The sequence below is a fragment of the Ambystoma mexicanum genome, chromosome 10 (assembly GCF_040938575.1).
Source record: "Ambystoma mexicanum isolate Mex_15411 chromosome 10, UKY_AmexF1_1, whole genome shotgun sequence".
In the NCBI taxonomy this organism is placed as follows: domain Eukaryota; kingdom Metazoa; phylum Chordata; class Amphibia; order Caudata; family Ambystomatidae; genus Ambystoma; species Ambystoma mexicanum.
The window spans coordinates 1,050,298,680-1,050,319,286 of NC_090932.1; positions in this window are offsets into that span (position 1 = coordinate 1,050,298,680).

Here is a 20,607-nt window from a genome sequence, read left to right on the forward strand (position 1 = left end):
GAAGTCTGATTACTGTGAAAAAGGTTGCTGGGGATCCTGTGAAAACTGGCCTCTACCAGGGCCCCCTACACCCGGGCGACCTCTGGATCGTCTACCCATATTTCCAAATGTGTTATTCGACCTCTGTCGAAGGACGGGGCATTGTGCACGCCAATGACCCTCCTGGCGACAATAGGCACACTGGTTAATATTCACAGGACCCAAGGGCACATTCCCTTGTGGAACATACTGACCTCTAATCTGCGAACTACCCCCTCTGGGGCCTCTAACAATTTTCTGTAACAATACTTTAGTCTTCAAATCACCTTTTCTTTTCTCGACTCTATCTTTTTCATTATTGACACGGTTCTCGTAGTACTGAGCCATGTGCAGTACTTCTGATTGGGATTTCGCCTGCCAAGCACTCTCAGAAGACATAATTTGTGACTGGATGTCAGGCAGCAATCCACGTACAAATTTGTCCACAAATAATCTTTTCCCAGACTCTGTGCCTAAGTCTTGTCCACTGAAATCCGAGAATACCTGTTCAAACCGATTAAAGAACTCGGTAGCACCCTCAGATTTTCCTTGGATACAGGCCGTAAGCTTGTCCCAAATAATTCTCTTTTCGGGAATTATAGTTTTCAGTTTTGCAATGATTCTGTCAGGCAAAGTCAGTATCACCTGAGGTGGTCTCTCACCAGCTGGCCTTTCCCCATCAAGCCTAACTATGTTAGCCCATGTATCTCCCAACCCTGGTACATCGTCTATAGTTCTAACTTGTTTCCACAAATCTACAGGCAGGAGTACAGGGAATAGCAAATCAATGTCGCCTAGGGTAAACACTGAGGACTGCAAAACGGACTCTATCTCTTTATAGAACCCTGTCGGATTTTTCCTAATATCAGGAATAGTTTGTCTAATAGTATTCACTTCCTGTCGTGAAAACGGGACGTGAACAAACTGCGATACATAATGTGCAGGAATGTCCGCAGCAGGTGTACCTGCTGCAGCATTAGCAGGAATCTCAACCTTTGGGACAAATGTCGGAGGAACCTCTCTCATAGGCAACTGAGATGTAGGCAACTCCGAACGCATACTAAGCAACAGAACTAAGTCGAGCGCTAAAGCAGTTGAAGAAGTGTCAAGTGAAAAATCTCTCTTATAAATGCTCAATAACTCTGTGGGACAACTAACCTTTCTCTTTAAACATTCATCCTGCAGGTACTCTACCATTACCTGTATCACTTTCCTCTGCATTTCTAGCGTATATTGACTGTATGTGTCATATACCTCAACTGGAGTTATCGATATGTCTGAAATCCTTCTATTCGTATCTTTTGTACAAATTCGCACCTCCTCAGATGTCGATTTACGACACGGAAGAAATTGTTTCTGTACATACATACTTTCTTCTTCATCATCCTCATTCCGTAACCTTTCCAACTCCTTTCTATACTCAAATATCCTCTCAACATGCTCATGTACCTTCTCCACAGTGTCTCTTGAAAACGCTAAAGTATTCAGGTCCCTCAACCCTTGTGGGAGGTCTGCATTATTTAATTTACCCCACATTACACATAAATGAATCCCTAAACCTTCAATGAAAACATTTTTCTCAGGAAAATTATCCATATTAGAAAGTGTGGCAAGAACATTAGCTCAATCATCTCTCTCCATACAATGCTTAGCCCATGCAAACAAATCCTGTTTCTTTTCTATAGGTACAGTATTACGAGTAACAATCCTTGACCCCGCACCCTGATCAACTACAGGCGGTACGGAACTACTTGGGAGTGAGGGTGCAGGCAAATTCAATGGAGGTACGATTACTGGTGCAATGGGAAGAGGCAGAGGAGCAGATGGAGGAACAACAACCGGAGGAATAGGAACAACAGGTTGAGCAGGAAGAGCAGGAATAACAGCAGGAAGAGGTACAGCAGGAGGAAGAGGAACATACGGAGGTGGTGCAGAGGCACCAGGCCTTCGTTCATTTAACAATTTGTCGATAAACTCATCAGAAACACGAAGATCTTTAGAAGGATAGATTTTCTGAATACCGAGTGAGAAAGCCCTGTCCATATTCCTAACCGACTCAGACTGTTTGTCCTGATCATATAACAACGCCTTTTCAGCATTTGTTTTATGACGGCGCACATGTTTTTCCCTACTTTTAAGCTGCTGCAATGCTTCTCTTTTCCAATTTTGCAAAACATCAAATGCTGCAGGTCTGGCCTTCTTTTTTAACAAGACTGGCTCTAAATATTCAATACGAGGGATCTCAAAACTACCAGTGGCTGGCCACTGAAGTTCGGAGGCATGTCTGGTTTGTCTGTGCCAAATTTTATTAAATACTACACTTCCAATGCCATGCTTACAGTACATAGTACATGCCGGTGACCCCTCCATTGGTGCCGGATGGCTAAATTCCAAAGATTGTCTATCGCTGCGGAATAATGCCCTAAAGCAGCTAGACAATTTCCCAGGCATTTCTCAAATACTCGGTGTTACCTGGTCAATAATTGTGTCTGCAGATACAATGCGCCAAACTCAAATTGTCAGGGTTAAATTGAGAGTCGGGCAACGACTCACCTGACCAAACCTAAGGAGGACCGATCGGTTTACAAAGGACTTACCTAACGAATTTTACCTTGTGTATGGTGATTTCGGCAAATCTGCCCGCCTCAAAAAATTGACCCTCGTCAAGATGCCGTCTCAGACCACACGGCTATCGTCCAGGGAACGGATCGTGCAGTGCTGTTGAGGTGTCGCGTCTCGTTCAGTCAGGCCGTTATGTCACACCGTCCGATCCCGGTCCGATAGCTTTGCGTCAACCTTCAATAATCCGGCATCAATCTTGAGGGTCCCTATTCAGGGCGCCAACTGTGAAAACAAGGAAATAATATGAGGCAGGGTAACCAAAAAGGAAACACACCAAACACAGGTTACAAAGGAACATACAAAGTACTTTATTTTATACTGAATCCAGTTACAGAAGAACAGAACAAAATTCAGATAGCTATCGACCCTCAGTACAACACAGCGAACTCCGGCGTGGTTCGGTGTGCTCAGTGAGTGCAAAAATTCATTGAAACAGTCAGGCTTTTATACATTTCTCCAGCCTGTTGTCCAGTCTTTCTGCAGGTTAACCATTCCATAAATAAGTTACTGCTTTAGGGTCCCTTGCCAGGTAAAATCTAATTCATCTTAGGTTTATACATTAACAAGAAGAAATGGTAATAATGTATGCTCTAGGCCTAACATTACAATGCAGGACTTAATTTATACAATATAGTTAAGCAGGTGTTCTCATTCAATTATAGATCAGTTTCGGTGATACAGGTAATCCATTGCACACAGGTCAGCAGAAGGACAAGGTCTCAGCTCATGACCCTAACAAGTGGCCTGCAGGCAAGTTATACATTAGCTGTACAGAGGTCATGACAATTAAGTTCTGTTCTGAATAACATAGGCTACCATTTTAGCTCACATGGTGACTTTATAGAGCAAGAAAACCTAAAATGGCGGCTTGACCCAAAATGACAGTTTACATGGTTTCTAAGGTCAGGACCTTGCAATGCGAGTTTATTCACATGTAGTTTATAAGCAGCTTGTTAGCAGCTTGGCGTAGGCCAATATACATATATTCATAGCAATAGGAGGCACGATATAATTTCTAGTTTGACAATTTGTAGGTAGACGAGGCAGTTGTAAAATTGTCTTTATTCTGTGTAGACAGGTTTACTGATGTATACCTGCTGGTATCCATCCTCTCATCCTTATTCTTCAACCTCTATAATACCAACTGGGTAAATTCTTCATGAGACACCATATCCATTTTTGTCAAAATGTAGATGATGCACAATTTTACTAGAAATCATTATTTAATTTAATAAAGACATCCAGCAACCCAAAGCCTGCCCTCCCTCCCCATTGAAGGAAAAGGTGGACATGTGTATGTTACACTGAACCCCACCAAGTTACAATTCCTGCTCCAAAAGAATAACACTGAACACCACCAATTTCAGGCCTGGCTCTCTGTCATGAACCTGGCAGGCTTCATCACACACCTGACACCCTGCAACATGTGTTTGAGATTCTACATTGACAGCCACCTCTCCTTTAAAACACAGAATGAAGAAACCTCAGACAGCATGATACTACCTATCCATCCTGCAGACATAGGAAAGAATTGCTCACAAGCCTTCTCACCATCACCCTAACACTCATGAGAAGAATTGTCCACATAGCTGGCCAGCTCCTTTATCAAAGGCATTTGTACATATGACCACATCACATCTAGATGCCTCAAAACTCAATGGATACCCCTTCAAGCATACATCACCATAAAACCACATCAGCAACATATTACAACCATGCATACTTCCTCCTATTTAGAACTCAATGTCATGCTCTATGGAGCTCAGCAGAATGCCAAATATCAGTACCTGGCCAGATTAAAGGCAGCTGAAAAGCAAACAAAAACTGTGAACATACTACCCAATAACATAGGAATTTATCTCAGTCTCATGTAATCTGCAACACATATCAGGACCCTCATCTTTAATGTAGAAATTGCTTTATTTCAGACCAGTAAGATGCCCCCAAACACACCCAACAAAGTATCCTTAATGGCATTCACCCTCAAAAGTACACCTTTCTCTCCCTTTATTCATTGTTACATTCTCCATACTAACTGTCAAAGTTAACTAGTGCCTTTTTGTTCTATGCTATTCTGAAAAGGAATGATTTGCTCTAAGCTCCCCAAGAAGGCCACATAACATGTGCTTTGGGATGATGCCCAGAAAGAAGGATCTACAATCATAGGTTAGCTCACCGTGCCTTAACAGAGGTGACTATCCATTTGCATATGAGTCTGGTTGCGCTCACAAGTGCAGTCGAGCACCAACATGTTAGGAAAGTCTCTGATGAACATGAACATCAACAGATTCTCCACACGCTTGTTTTTGAGTTATTGGCAGCATCAGAGAGGTCTCCATTGCTGCCCTTTACCAAACTACCTAAGAGAGAAAGGGTTGCATGTCTGGATTACGATTAATAGCTTAAGGTGAAACCCACAATCCTTCTAGCACTGATATAATATTTTAGGGTATTTATAACGCACTTAATACCCAGAGGTTTCTAAGTGCAGACCCGGGGATCAAACTTGTGTGCCTCCATGTCATCTTGCTTCCAAGGTGAGCACGTTGCTGCTGAGCTATCCTCCCGAGACATTGGCCCTCATTACGACCCTGGCGGAAAGGGTTTTACGCCAGCGTAATGCATGGCGTACCCTTCCGCCTTACTACGAGTTCCCGTAGCGCCATGGCGGTTTTCACGCCTGGTTTTTCCGGGCGGAAAAATCCATGGCGCTACGGGACCTGTTGTTAATTACGCCACCGTAATTTACGGTGGCGTAATTAACGCCTTCCCCACTCCCATTATACCCTATGGGGCAAAAATGGGAATGGGGAAGGGTAAATGGGGATTGGGGACTTACCGCCCCGCCAAGGTCGGAATGGGGTGGTAAGTCCGCCAACCCCCATGGCGGAGTTGGCAGCTCTGCGCCATGGTCCATGGTGCAAATTGCACCATGGACCTCCGCCAGGGTCGTAATGAGGGCCATTGTCCCAAAATGTGAGAGACCCTCTTCTGAGGAAGAGCAAGTCCAAGAAACCTATGTGTTGGGATTGCACCCACTCAGGAGGAGCTAGGCAAGCATATATGTACATTATCAAAGAACATGTGTGAACAGAAAGGATTCATGGTTATCCGAGTAGCAAGCAAAAAGAGGCGTTTGCATTTGCCGCTAATCAAACGACTCCCCCCTCGAAACTGTGCTGAGCCAAGAAAAGAGTAGTCACTGAACCGTTTTGAGGATGCACCATCAGGATGAAAAGCATCATCCTGTGTCTACAAGAATGATTGAACGCATCCCGGCTACCCTGCCCCTGGTTAACCTGTGACAAGAACACAGAATCTGCGGTTTCAGTGTGCGGCAGGAGATAAAAGGCGAGATTCCAGGGGGTGCCAGTGTTCGCGTTGTCGGTATAGCAAATGCAATCTCGTCTTGGATTCGATGAGATTACTGCTCTCACCTCTTCCAAAAGGAAGTCAATTCCATCAAGTTGCAGTTTTGTAAATACATGTTATTATTCATTCTTGTTTTTCTTTTTTTTTTGCCTTCCTCCACAGACGCTGCTAGCAGAGCTGTGAAATGCCACTCCTGTTCTCAAACCTTTTACAGCGCTGAATCAGGGATTTGCTATTCTTTAACGAAATGAATACAGCGGATTTGGGAGGCAATCAAAGGTTTTAGCGTAAAAAGGCATGAAATGAAGAAGCTTCACTGAAGATGAGGGTGTTAGAGACTCTCGGGAAACATGCATTTAAATGAATAGAAATCGCAAACGCAGCTATGAACAAAGGCAGAGGAAAGAGGACAGACACACTAAAATGTGCAAGAACAGTTCCTACTGGTGGGAAATACCACAAAGTGGTTAGTGAAGAGGTCCGCAAACTGCGGCTCTCCCCATGTTTTGTACTATGATTCCCATGATCCCTCGGTATTGACTATGCTGGATGGGATGATGGAAGATGTAGTCTAACATATGTGGAGACACAACTGTAGCATACCCCCCTGAGGTAGTGGATGCTAGTGTGCAGACACTAAATACTTACCTATTGTTATTTCTGTAAATTGATCTGCCCTGTGCAATTTGGATTTATTTATTTTTAGGTGCCATGGAGTCCAAATTACTGAGGATATGCCCATTATTGTACAATGGGGATCATTACGAGTTGGGCGTTATTGCGGCAGTAAATCCACTGGAATACCACCCAATGCAATTATTGTTACCACCTCTTGGTCCAGCAGTATTACTGCCGGATTACAAGTGGCGGTGTAAATCCCCATTTTTTCTTTTAGTTCCTAGTATTCAATGGGCCATTTTTGGTGGAATTACTGCAGTGGTAATGTATGTGCAGTAATTTTGCCGAAAATGGGCAGAAAGTCAGCAGATTTACCTTCAGCTCCTAAGTGGAGGTGAATCCTCCAACTTTCCACCAAAGTCTAAGTTGGGTGGGGCAGTAATGCAGCGGTAACGGTATTACCGCTGCATTTATACCACACCACCCAACTCGTAATGAGGCCCAATGTCTAAAACATGCTTCAACCAGGAAATTGATGCCCAGAATCCATAATCCTCAAGTGGGCCAGTAGCCAATATGCATGCACCAAGTCTTACATATGCGCAGAATGGTTATGCATCATGCATATTTATCGGTGGTCCTTCCACGATGCAATTGTGCAGTCACTGAATATGGTCATGTGCACATAACACACATTTGCAAGAAGCACTGTATGCAAGACACAGTTGCTATATGTCCTTTGTAAATCGAGACCACTTTGTGATGTTGGGCAGACCAGATGAACACAATGGTGTTAAGATACGAACGTGTAAACGTAAGAGTGATAAGGGTGCAGAGAAAGTGTGAGTAACATGAGGGAAGAGAATATGAAGTCAAAGAGCAGCACAATGGAAGCCAAACTTTTCAAGGAGATCCCATCGTACATGTATTTGTGACTCAAACCCAGTGTATCCAACGCCAGAAAGAAACCACTAGTCAAATTCGAGCACCACGACCCAAAACATATTTTTAAATGAGTTGATGGTATAAGTTTACCAATGCTAGCCATTTTGAGTGAAGTCTACAAATTCGCAATGACACTAAACTATGCAGACTGGGGGAAAAGGCATGCTTAATTTACACATAAACTCTCCACGAAATGTTTAGAAAACAGAGCTTGGCAGTTTATTCAGTAAGTTGTGGAATGGCCATTTATATTTCTGCCACGTAGCTCCGAGTCGCTTCATCCACTGGAAATGGCCGCCAGAGATGAACGCTAAGCAGGAAGGAACTACAAGCCTTCCAAGAGCTTCACATAAGTGCTTAATTCATAACACAGGCAAATGTTCACTATGTATAGACTTAATGACATCCCAATGGGCACCAAAACAGGACTATGCAGGGAGTGAAAGAAGGTCATTGTGGTGCACATACTGTAACAGGAAGATTTAAAAACCAAGTCATATTTTCCCTGCACTGTCCAGTAAAAAAACAAGAGAAACATACGTTCTACAGATTTTCCTTTAAGAAAACAAAATACTTTTCCAGACACAGTGAAGAAGGAAAACTGTACATGATTTGGCGACAACACTGGTCAAAAGACACACATAGGACACACATAGCTCCCACATATGTTTAATCACATCACTAGACTAGAATGGAACAGAAATAAACAATGCTAAATGTCAAACAACTTGAATCAATTCAGGGGCAGATTGTGAGGTTTTTAATGTAAGGGGTGTACATGTTTGCTGCAGATATGAAGGAGCAAACGATTCCTGCGAGGGAGCCTGAATCAACTGTACAACTGTCGAGGAATCAGGAGTGAGGGCGGCAGGGGGAGGGGGGGATTTCTCCTCCGGAGACAATTATTTAAATAATGGGTTACAATTCTGCATTTTTTTAGCAAACTTTTTATGAACTATTGGGTAAAAGGTGACACAATTTGCAATCTATTGTGTATGGTAGCAGAACTCCAATCGTTGCAAGTCACCAACAGTTCACAGGATTGTTTTCCAACACAATTTCATGATGCCTTTGCTCCCAATACATGGCAGCATAAAAACATTCTCAAGTTGGCTGTGCCCATACTTCTCCATGCAGACTGCACCAATATATATAATTATTACAACTTTTTCCTGTTGTCTTTGCCAGTAAAAATGTCATGACAAAGAAATAATGTATATCCAAATTGGCTGCACCAATAAGAGCCAGTCAAGCTGCTTAAGAGTAATCATCATGTTTGCTTCACCCTTGATTCACAGTATATATGCCCTGCCACAGTAGGAAAGTGCAACTAGACTTGCTGAACCAATGTATGCCAGTCTAGCTATGTAATAGAGCTCATCAAGTTTGTTTTAGCCTTGTTGTCATGCAAAACTTCACCATGCCACAGTAAGAGAGTACAGATAGGCTGGCTGAATGCAAGTGTGCCTGTCTAGATATATATTTGCAATTGACATGTTTGTTTTACCCTTGATGCCCTATATACATGCAATGCATGGTAAGAAGGTATAGCTAAACTGGCTGCACCCAACAATGCTCACTTAGCTATCTAATAGCACTCACCATGTTTGTGTTACCCAAGATTCCAAGCAAAAAAACAAAGAAATAGTAGGAAAGTATGGCTAAACTGGCTGCACTCATTTTTGTGATTATATCTATAAAAGCCCTTATCCTGTTTGCTGTACCCTTGATGCCAAGGAAAATAAATGCCATTGTAAGAAGGCTCAGCTAGACTGGCTGCACTGGAGTATGCAAGTCTAGCTATCATAGTAACACTCATCTGGTTTTCTTTACTCTTGATCACAAGTAAATGACAAGCCACCAGTACCATTCCCCAAACCTAAAATTGGAGTTATTTCCCCTTTGTAATAAAGTTAGGGAACACAGACCCACAAATGCTCTCATACACAATGTACACGTGCACTTTCATACATTTACACAACATACACTGTCTCATTAATTTGAACATGCTTGCATCCCTTAGACTACTCCTTGCATGCATGCATACACACATTCACACAGTCACACACAGACTCATTTCCAGATGTGCACTCAGACTACCCCACTTACATGCGCACCCACATACAAACACATTACAAATACACTCAACATATTTACAATGTATTTACCTCCTGTTCACACCTTCAGCACGCCAGCACCATGACATGATTGGAAGGCCCAGCCCATGCAAGCTGACTGACAGAAAGGAGATGATTCCTCTCTTGTCAGTCTGCCCCCCTTTACTTGTAGTGTGATGCTTAGAGGCTGTGAGGCTGACCTAAATATGCCCCACTGGCATCTTATCTTTGATTTCTACAATGTATGCAGAGAATAAAAGGCTCTGCATTGATAAGTACAACAAAACAAAATCTAGCAGGAGATCTTGCAGATGCACGGTGGCAGGCAGAACAGTCTCCCTCCAAGCAATGGAGTGTGCTGCCTTCCACTTAAGTGAAGATTTGGTGATGGTAGCAATACAGCTTGAACTGCCAGCAACAGAAATCCATAACAAACTTGGTACTCATTTCTTGCACAATTTACCACACTTGACACCATAGCAACCGTGTGACATTAGAGCATAATGGGAGGATTCAGGTTAGAATCAAATGATGACATGGAGATAAGCACTTTGGAGAACTGCTACAATGAAAAGGACACATACAATTGTTTGGAAATAATCAACAGTCAAACATTAGTAGAGAAGTTGAACATGATTTACATGTGTGGATGTCTAGTTATGTATTATTTCAATGAATACTTGTGATCAGCAATTTTGTATGCTCAGTTTTGCAAAAATTAGTATTAAGGTACCAGAATACATAGTTTTCTGTGCAGTGTTAACCAGGAATGATAGAATAAAAACCAGCTCGCAGATGTTCACAGTTAGCAATGTTCTCACTGGATCACATCCTCCCAGGAGTTTTAGGATACTGAATATGTTTCTAGTACTTCAGCACCCAAACCAGTGATCAACCTGTCTTTATCTAAATATGACTAAGCATAGCCTTCCCTAGTGGTGTGAAATGTTGCTGATCCAATAAGTGATCAGTCTAAGACTCCCACCTGAGTTCCTTCTGTAAGCTATCTTGGATATGTCTAAGCAAATTATATAATATGATATGATATGGCATTTATAACGCGTCTATGCACAAGTGCTTCAAGGCGCGACGATGCAAGGGAGGGGTGCAGAGGGAGGGCACACAACGATCCTAGTAGGCCAGGTGTCATTCAGATTGCATAAGTGTGTGTGAAGGGGGCAGGGACAGTGCAGTACAAGATGATAACAAATGTAACAGCCTGAATGTGGCAAGTGGAGTACAAGATGATAATAATAAGTGAGTAGCGGCCAGCAAGTGGCAAGTGCATGGTTAAGTGTGGACAACAGGTGTCAGGGGCTGGTAGGGGGACTGTAGGGATAAAGAAACAGTCCCTGATTGCGACGTTTGCCAGGTGGGAAGTGCAGGTGTGAGACAATGGCAGGGGAGGGACCTGGGCCCGAGATCAGAGGGTGTCCCGGTAGCCAGTGTGGTTCAGGTTTCATCCAGGCAGTCAGCAAAGGTGAGGAGGAGAGAAATCAGTAAAGAGAAAGGTTTTGAGGTGCTTCCGGAACCGGAGATGGTTCTCCTCAAGTTTAAGGGAGGCTGTTCCAGAGGGAGGTACCAACCGAAGAAAGAGATCTACCACCAACTCGTTGCTTGGAGAAGTGACTGACCCGGAGGGAGTTGGAGGCAGATGAGCGGAGAGCTCAAGAAGGAAGGTATTTAGGAAGGGAGAGTTGAAGATATTGAGGACCCATGCCTCAGAAGGCCTTGTGGACGATGCAGAGGGTTTTGAACTTAATCCTCACAGCCACTGGGAGCCAATGCAGAAATTTCAGTCCTGGAGAGATAGTACTTGTTATTCAAATCACAAGCTAATGTTTTCAGATCTTTGCCCATCTAATAATGCACGGTTCTATTTTCATTTGGGAGACAGGTGGGACATGTTGCTGCATGTCCAGTGTCAGGTATGGGGGCCAGTCTTGCTGGGTCCAGAGCTGTTCTCAAATGTCACAGTGAATTTTGCACCTAACAGAAGTAGATACGGAAACCATTTTACAATCATTGACATACTCTATGTGGAGGTGAGAGCTAGAGATTAATTCAAGGCCAGTCTTTAGATAGTTACATGAAAATAGTAGCACAGTCGTTGAACTAGTCCATGTCCCTCGTCAGCCAATAGAGCCAAAGTCCAATGCTGTTGAGTGCAAGTTCCTCAGTGGAAGAGCTCACACTGCTGTGTGCTCCCTTACACGTCGTCATTTGTAAACAAACACCATCCACTGTGAAATTCAATTATTCACTTTCATAGGAGAGATGGACATTGAAGAACCGCTATGTTCATGCATGCATTTCATTATGTGACTAGCTTCTCGTTTTCTGGTAGAAATGCTGCTTTCAATCAATTCCTTCAATATTGCTGCCTTAATCCCCTGTTTGCTTATTAGTGTATGCACTAATCTCCTTTATCCTTTCATGCGCTCGATACGCAAAGTTTGTTGTATCCACTGCTGATTCTGGAACCTCAGGCGCCCATTCGTTCTATCAACCTGACGTTCGATGTAGGAGGGTCTTTTATTCTTGTAGCCCCACATTTAGCATAGTAGGCACCCTTCTGCACATGTTCCCTGGGTACCAAGAGCTATAACCATGCTGTGGGGCATTACCCCATGGGAGCGGGTTTGGCGGCCTACATTAAGGCTCTTGTTAAACTTGGTCCCCAGACTATTACCACACTGTCTTACTCCCACATTGAGGGTTATTGGTTAATTAAATGATTGTAACTGCAAAGTAACAAGTCCCGATTTCCGCACTTTACTCTTGAGTTCATCAATTCCTAACTAGTTACTTATGTCATATCAGAATAATAGGAGCCTGTTGGCTAAGAGTATTTGCTTAGCAAATGGTGGCTTGATAATGTCTTAATGTAGTAATTAGCCCATTCATTCGGGAATAGATATGTGCACTCCAGGAATTATTAAAGAGATCCTCAGCTTGTACCTTATCACATTGTAACTAAAGCACACCCCCCCACTGACTCATTTTTTAATCTTCCTCCCAACCAGCCAAACATTGGGCCTCATTCCGAGGTTTTTGGTAGTCATGGCGCTATTTGCGCCATGACTGCCACCAATAACGGGTCTGGCACTGGTCTAGTTCAATGGGAACTTACCGGTGTAGTCCGACCTTTGCGGGACCGGTAAGTCCCCATTGAAAATGCTATTCCCAATTCCCATTTGAGCCACCATAGGGCTCAATGGGAATGGGGAGGGCGCAAATAACGGCTCGCGTATGTCAAGCCCGTTATTTGCGCCCTGGTCCCTTAAAGGGTCCCGTCCATAACGCCAGGTCAGACCAGGCGTTAAAGGAGGGACCCGCTAAGGGACCTTGTAGTAGGGCACTAAGGGATTACTGGTACCGGTCTCGTTGGAATGAGGGCGATTGTCTTGGGGTATACTTACTGACTAATGCATGCACTCACAGAACGTTGCATCGCATTGTCTGTGTTTTTGCAGCCCTTCCAAGCAGAATATATAGCGCTATCTCTAGCAGTTAGTGTTACTCAAACAATTGTACTCGTTATACAGTATTTGGAAGGGTGAAAGACTGTCAGTACCCTCCGGGATTTGAAACGGTATTTTGCAGGGGGCATGCTGATTTCCGCAGCAGCTGCGTTAGCCATCTGAGCCATCTTTGCACAATAACAACAAAGATGGTCTGCCGCCTTCTTTCACACCAACCGAAGAAATCATAGATTATGCAGTAATCAAGCCAAAAAGGTGGGCCCTGGCTTCCCCGTGAAAATATAATCGGGTTTGTGAAAAGCAGCCTTCAGTTTGTCCAGAAACACATATTTCACCTGCGCCACATCCCTTATAGGCGTTCTGTCTTGCATTTGTGTCACTGAGCAAGTCGCCCGCCGTATGGCCGTCCCAGCATGCGGCAGCAGTCACAACAAACGTGCCTCGCAGTTTGGCAGCAGTGGTGGCGCGACAATGGACAAGCTGGCAGCTCAAGGTCCTTCTCGCAGGCAGAAAGTAGGCCAAGGCAGACAAGAATCAGACCCTGCCTTTTCAAGCGGCTCGGAATTCTCGACAGATTACAGCAAATCCATAAGCTGCCTTTGTACGAAAGGGGGACCTTTGATTTTGACAGGAAATGTGAAGGTGGCTGGAGACGAGCTGATTATAAATATCTCCCGCTTTCGAGTCAATTTGCTCACCATTAGCTGCGCGCGTTCAAGGTATTTTCTGATGCTTCAGTGCCATAGTGGCTGTCAGACCAGAGACTCCACCACATAGGGAATATGGATCACTTCTGCCTTAGGGAAAAACAGGAAAAGACAGGCTGGGCTGCCGTCAGGCGACCCCACAACATCAGCCCTAATGAGAATCTAGCCAAAGGGTTTCTGTCTATTCCCAGGGGCAGATGGAGTATTCATCAATTCTCATGGTTCGGCCTCCATTTTATACTGCATGCATGGTGTGGATCCCTCATTGCCCAGACTCATCTAAACCAATTAGCTCATACCTGCGGTGCAATTTAAGATGCAGGACTTCCTGTTGGTGTCTTGGTAGTTGGAGTAAGCAAATTGGCACTTGTATAGAACACACCTGCCATTAGTCTGGCCTGATTGCCTTTGATTATGTGTTCGCTAGATGATCTCTCCATTACTCGGGGCGGCATCCCGAGTGGCATTGTGCAGCATTTTGATTGGTATGTACAAGCTTGCGTAAAAAGGTTGTGGGTGGTACATAGACACTGCTGCTGTCCTTTCAGTAGTAGGGAACATTTAATTGCTCATCACCTCAAACTTCTTTATTTTTTTTATTTACATGTTTTTTAAAGCGCTCACACAGCCCGCAGGCATCGAGGCGTTTACAGGAATTGTTTTTTTGTTGTTTTTTTTGTAGGTGTGTCATTGTTTTTTTTGGTCTTAGTTGCATATTTATAAAGCGCTTAAACACCCAGAGGTTTATAAGCGCAGACCCGTCTTGCTTCCAAAGCACACACGTTCCCGCTGAGCTATCCTCCTGGGACAGGTTGATGTCTTGGAGGCCCCTCAAATATGTCCATGGTGGTGCACTGTGCAGCAACATTGGTGTCATCTATGTTTGGGTTTTGTTGTTGATATTGCGATTAGGCACTAACAACACTTGGGTATCTCAGGGCTCATTTAAGCAGTATAGTTTCCAGGCAGGATGGATACAAAAGTCAAGAATGATGGTCATCAATAAATGGTGAGCATCAAAATACAAAAGTTGTATTTTTTTTCCTGCAAGGAAGAAGCTCTGTAGCCTGCCTGATGCTCGCTGGTAAGCGATTCCAATGTTTGGATGCCATGACCACGCTGGACCATCCACTACCTCGAGTTGGTTTAAAACGAGGAATGTGAACGGCCTAGGGTGAGTTAACTTTCTGTAGACAGATGTTAGCCGACATTTAATAAGAGTTTTCATGTAAGTAGGCACATTTCCATATAAGACTTTATGGGTGGGAGAGCACCTTGAAAATAGTTGTCGATTTAAGAGGTAACCAGCACATGTTTACCATGATTGGAGTTATATGTGTGTATATGGAATAATTTGAAACTTTTTGTGCAGCTATATTGTTTAGTATTTCAAGATGTTGGATGATTTGTTGAGATTAGTTAGCAGGTAGCACGCTACAATATTCACTGTTGGAATATATAATAGCTCTTTTGGTAGAGGCATAGTGTCCTTCTGAGAGTAGCAATCAAAACACTTTGGTAACATCAGATGATGGTTGGCAATGTAATACAATGTAAGTGGTATTGTATAGTGCCCTTCATGACAAATTGGCTCCTGTCTGGTAGGAGTAAAAGGACGAGTAGAGGCTAAAACACCCAATCATCCCTCACACTTCTACAAACCAATCATAAACGTAAAACAGACAAAGTCAAGAGATATATACCTCCTTCGCCCCATGTGATAACGTGGGCTGAAAGAAGGCTATACTCTTAAGAGGTATGTGAATGTGGTTCAGTAGCAACTAAAAGCATGAAGTATTACAGCTCATAATAAAGGAATGCCCAATCAAGGTTCTATACAAATATATACACTTTAATTAAATACACCATGTACAATAATAACTCATTAGAAATACACTACACCAAATCCACCCCTGATGAAAGAACAAAGGTTAAGCAATGCAAGTAGATGCAGCACTCTCGATAATAAATCAGGGCTGACAGGCAAGGAAAAGCAACAATGATCTTGAAAAAGCATATTTACTTGTGAGCAAAAGGGGTTTAAATTGACCTAACCAGTTTCTAGGGCCCAACAATGGACCAATGGGGCAGTTAGCAGTCAATAGTAACTTCCTTGCAGTTCTTGGTTGTTCTGCGGCACTGAACCAGACTTCTTGGCGCTGTGTGAAGATTGGGAGAGAGCAAAAGGCAGCAATGTGCATCCTGCTGGTTCAAATGTGTTGAACAGTTCACAAACACACTCCATGTATTTAAACAGTGAAAAACACTAGGATACCAGAAGTCTTGTCTCTCAGGGTGCTCATTCAGGGGCTCAGAGACAAGACACGTCCTTTTTTCTCATGCTCCCAAATATGGGGGAGGCTCTCACACAACCACAGGGGTCCTTAAACATGGTGAGGTTCTGTGTACTGCTGTGGTCCAAAGATCCAAAGATACTTCAAGATGATTCAAAGATGTAGCATGGGACCCCTTCCTTTAAACCAAAATCCCACCATCGTAATTGTATCTGGCACCCCGACAACATGAGTATGAAAAAACATAACTCGGATGAAATCTCGAAAAGTGTGCGTTCAAACCTCTGTAAACCATCCCTGCACCCCACTACACTGCGTACGCGCACCCCTAATTTGGATCAGGATCCTGGTTGCGTACATGCACCCCAAAATCCCACATGCAATCCCACCTCCTCGCTGCCATTCCTATGCGCAGGTTTACTTACACCTGCTTTTGTGTGGCAGATAGTACAAAGGACTTGCATGGACATTTGCCAGCCGAGATGTTGCATGATCAAATCCATAAATATGTCTCGTGCCACGCAATATTGGGGGTGTGCGAGGGACTGTCTGCAGGAAGTCCCTCGGAACACCCACTTTTTTCGCAAGATCTTCCCCATTTTTGGTGTTCTGCCCCCTTTCTAGCCCTCTGTGGAAGCCACTGGCAGGCTCAGCATGGAGTGGCGCATAGAGCCCTCGAAGGCTCACAGAGACATACTGAGCCTGCATGAACTCCACACAAGTCCAGGAAAAAGACTGCACATTTGATTTGTTGAATCAACAAACGCAGATTTGCGCACAATTTGGCACACAAGTATTCTATTTTCCATGCAAATTATTCCATAAATTAGGCCCTCTTTGTCTAGAGTTACCAGGACGTGAGCGGTGGGATAAAACGGAAGATGCCTGGTGAGGTAAAGGACAGCTGTGGTATCCTTCAAATATCACCTCATCTGAGTTACTTCAGGTTTATAAAAATAGTCCACAAACTATGATCGGTGTTCTAGGATAGATCCTATACTTGAGACTATCGGTCTGCAAGGTGGCGGAAGCAGCCCATTATGCACCTTGTTTAATGCAAGGAATGCCGGGCATCTAAGGTAGCCAGTCATAAGGAACTCATGCTCTTTTGTACTTATGTAGCCCTCCAGAAGCACCTGGTCCACAATTGGTTCTATCATTTGCTTTATTCGTGGTGTGGTGTCGCTGCCCAGGCTTCTGTAGCTTGTATGGCCATCTAAAAAAGGTCCTGGCCATGTTCCGGTAGTCTGCCGTGTTCATGATCACAGTGGCTCCTCTCTTGTCCATTTGTATTCAGATGAGGATATCATCCGAATTTAGGGTTGTGAGTGCCAACTTATCTCTCCCGGAAAAATTAGTAAATCCCTGAGTTTGGTTGTTTTCCAATTCTTCCAATTTTGTGATGAGTGCCTTTTCAAATGTTGTTGACTCTGCAATGATTCCTCTTGGGGATGGATAGAAGGTCAATGTTTTATTTAAATCCTCGGCATTGGTTGATTCTCCTAAAGTTCGATCCCTGAAGAATTGTTTCAATCTAATCTTGCACACAAGTTGAGCAATCTCTATTCTTGTCCGGAATGGATCGTGAGAAGCCATATGGCCGTAAAAAAAATATATAAAAAAAAAAGAAACGATAACTGCAGGTACTAAACTATACTTACTACATATCCTCAGTTATCCGTAGTCCTTTATCGCCTCGAATATAACTGAGAATATCGGAAAAACGGCAGGAAAAAGAAACTGTTTTCCTGCCCCCACAGGCCCTCACCAAGTGCCCACCTCATCTGTGCCAGCTCCCCCTACTCCGCAGATGGCGTCCTCGCATCCCCTGCCCCCTCCCTTTCCCCCACAACACACACTGTTTCTGCGACACAGTTTGCTTTGAGATGTTGGATATCCGAGGCTACAGAAAGCTTGGTGTTGCAAATTCAGTCCCTAGACCCCCTCCAACTCCCAAATTTCACTTGGTGCCTTCTAGCCCCCCCACACCTCTAGCCTGATGGCATGTTCATGTTTTTTGACCTGCAAATAACTTTTTTTCTGCGTTTCATTTTCCAATATCCTCGGCAATAGCTTTGTTTATCTCTCACATCGAGAGAAAAACAAGATGGTGGCTTTTCATTTCTGAAAACCATGATCCTGCAATGCAGCAAGGGATATTTAACTATCCATATTTGAGAAGGGGGACCCCTTTCTCCGTCAAATATTTAAATACCTACTGCACGTAATAACACCAAAACACGCATGGACCTCGAGTCAATGCTTCGTCTCCTAGTTGTTTTGGTTACCCAAATCAAATGTTATTAGCAATGGAATTTAAGGGGTTCCTATGGGAGTCAAACGCACCTTACTTATAGGGTGGCTATCACCGCCCTATAATATATATATGAGAGATGGTAATATTTTACATCTCAAAGGTATTCCATTCGACATTTTCAGATTCTCAGGTAGCATTCTGAAAAAAGAAGGCAAGACTCTACATTCTGACCTTTGTTCCATACCAATTTATGTAAACTCACTGGGCCAAATGGTAGACAAGTGAAGATGTTTTACTGATGAACAGCTATCATGGCTACCAAACCCAGTCATTTTCGCATGATTTTTAGGTGTATGTCCTAAAAAATGGGCAATGGAACAGATGCAGTGAAAGGTCAAAAACATTTCTAATTTTATGAGTTGCAGTAAAAAAATATATATATATCTTACGATAGCAGTACATTATTTGGCATGCACACCTTTCAAATAAATCCACCATGAGATCAGGGAACATATGTTTGAGACTACATAGTTATTGCATTGAATTTATGTTGCCTCTGTATAGAACATGGCATCTCAGACTATCCCATGTAGTGTACCATACTGCTTCCACCATGGCTGTCCCATGTTTGCATAATGCAAAGTAACATTTGTTCAGCTGTGACCTAAACACATTAAGGACATGCAGAGAGGTGAAAACTACTTATAGTGTGATGGCAGACGACTTAAAAGCGAGACTCTAAGCAAGGCAACATATCAGGTAATATTCTGCTGCAAATGAATATCAGCCTCAGGCAATTGATGGGGAAAGTTATGAATTATTTAATTCTGTGTTGGTACCCTCTGCAAATAGAGAGACAATCTGGGAATTAGAAGCAGAAATGCACTGTGATCTTTGCACTCTTCACTGCTTCATTATGAATCCATGACCCCAGTCATTGCTTTTGAGTCATTCGTTTGTTCAACTCAGAGTTCTCGGGGACCATTCAGATGGTTCTTTCAACTCTCCTGCGCTTGCTTACTGTATTCTCTGGTTGGCTTTGTGTAATGATATGCAATTCATATAGCGCATTACAGAGACCATGTGTACATACAATATCACCCAACCAAAACTGGTACTCATTTATCCACCTCAGAAGGATGAAAGGCTGAGTTGGCCTAGCTGGGATTTGAACCTGCAATCTGCAATTCACACTTAGATTGCAGGAGCAAGCGCTTAACACACTGATCCATGTGTTCCTGGATTCTGCGAATCAGTGTCTCAAATCAGCCACAATTCATTTCTATCCAAAGTGTGTTTTTGAATGGTGCAGAGCAACCCAAGAATGGTCTTTCTCTCCCAAGCAGTGGAATCCCACTCCGAATCTATGCTGCCCGTTTCTCAGTCAGTACTGCCGCACACTCCGGTCCATTCAGCAATTCTGTGCCGTATCATCCACCCTTGCAGAATCACTGCACTTTCTCTCTGATACCGCCCAGTCCACTCTGAATCACCACCCCACTGTGGCCCTGAACAACCCCTCTATGATCTAGGAGTCCCTCTCTGTGTTTACAATGTCCAACTATGAAACATGGTGGTGACAAACATTTAACAAATGCACTAAAAAAGGAACAACGACTAGGTCCCTGTCTCCTATAGAGCCTACAAACACCATACAGTCTTGTATATATGTTCTATTCAAGACACGAACAAACAATATTAATGGTGATTCTGTATATCACATTTGTTACACTTTTTTAGTGCATTTGTTAAATGTTTGTCACAACCATATTTGTTATTCACTCCTTCTTTTTTTCAATGCATTTATAAAACAAATTGAATGTATTCTGATTTTAGATGCATATTATGAAATAGCATCTTCAATATATATTTTTGAAAAAAACGTTATAAGCATAAAATATGTTGTGTACCTTCTAGCACTAGCAGAATAATAAAAGTATGCTATGATGCATTTCCATAAGGGTCTATCTCTTACTCATCTTTTTAGAAAACCTATGACAGTCAGCTAAATAATATAACCTCTGTCATAACTAGCATGCAAAGAAATTCAGCCTTTACCATATAGGTAAATGGGCCTAAAGTAAGTGGCAGGACGCCTCCCCACTTGTTTCAAGTATTATTAGCTCCCAAGTCCTTCCACTTGTTCATGAGCTTACCCTCCAGTTATAACAA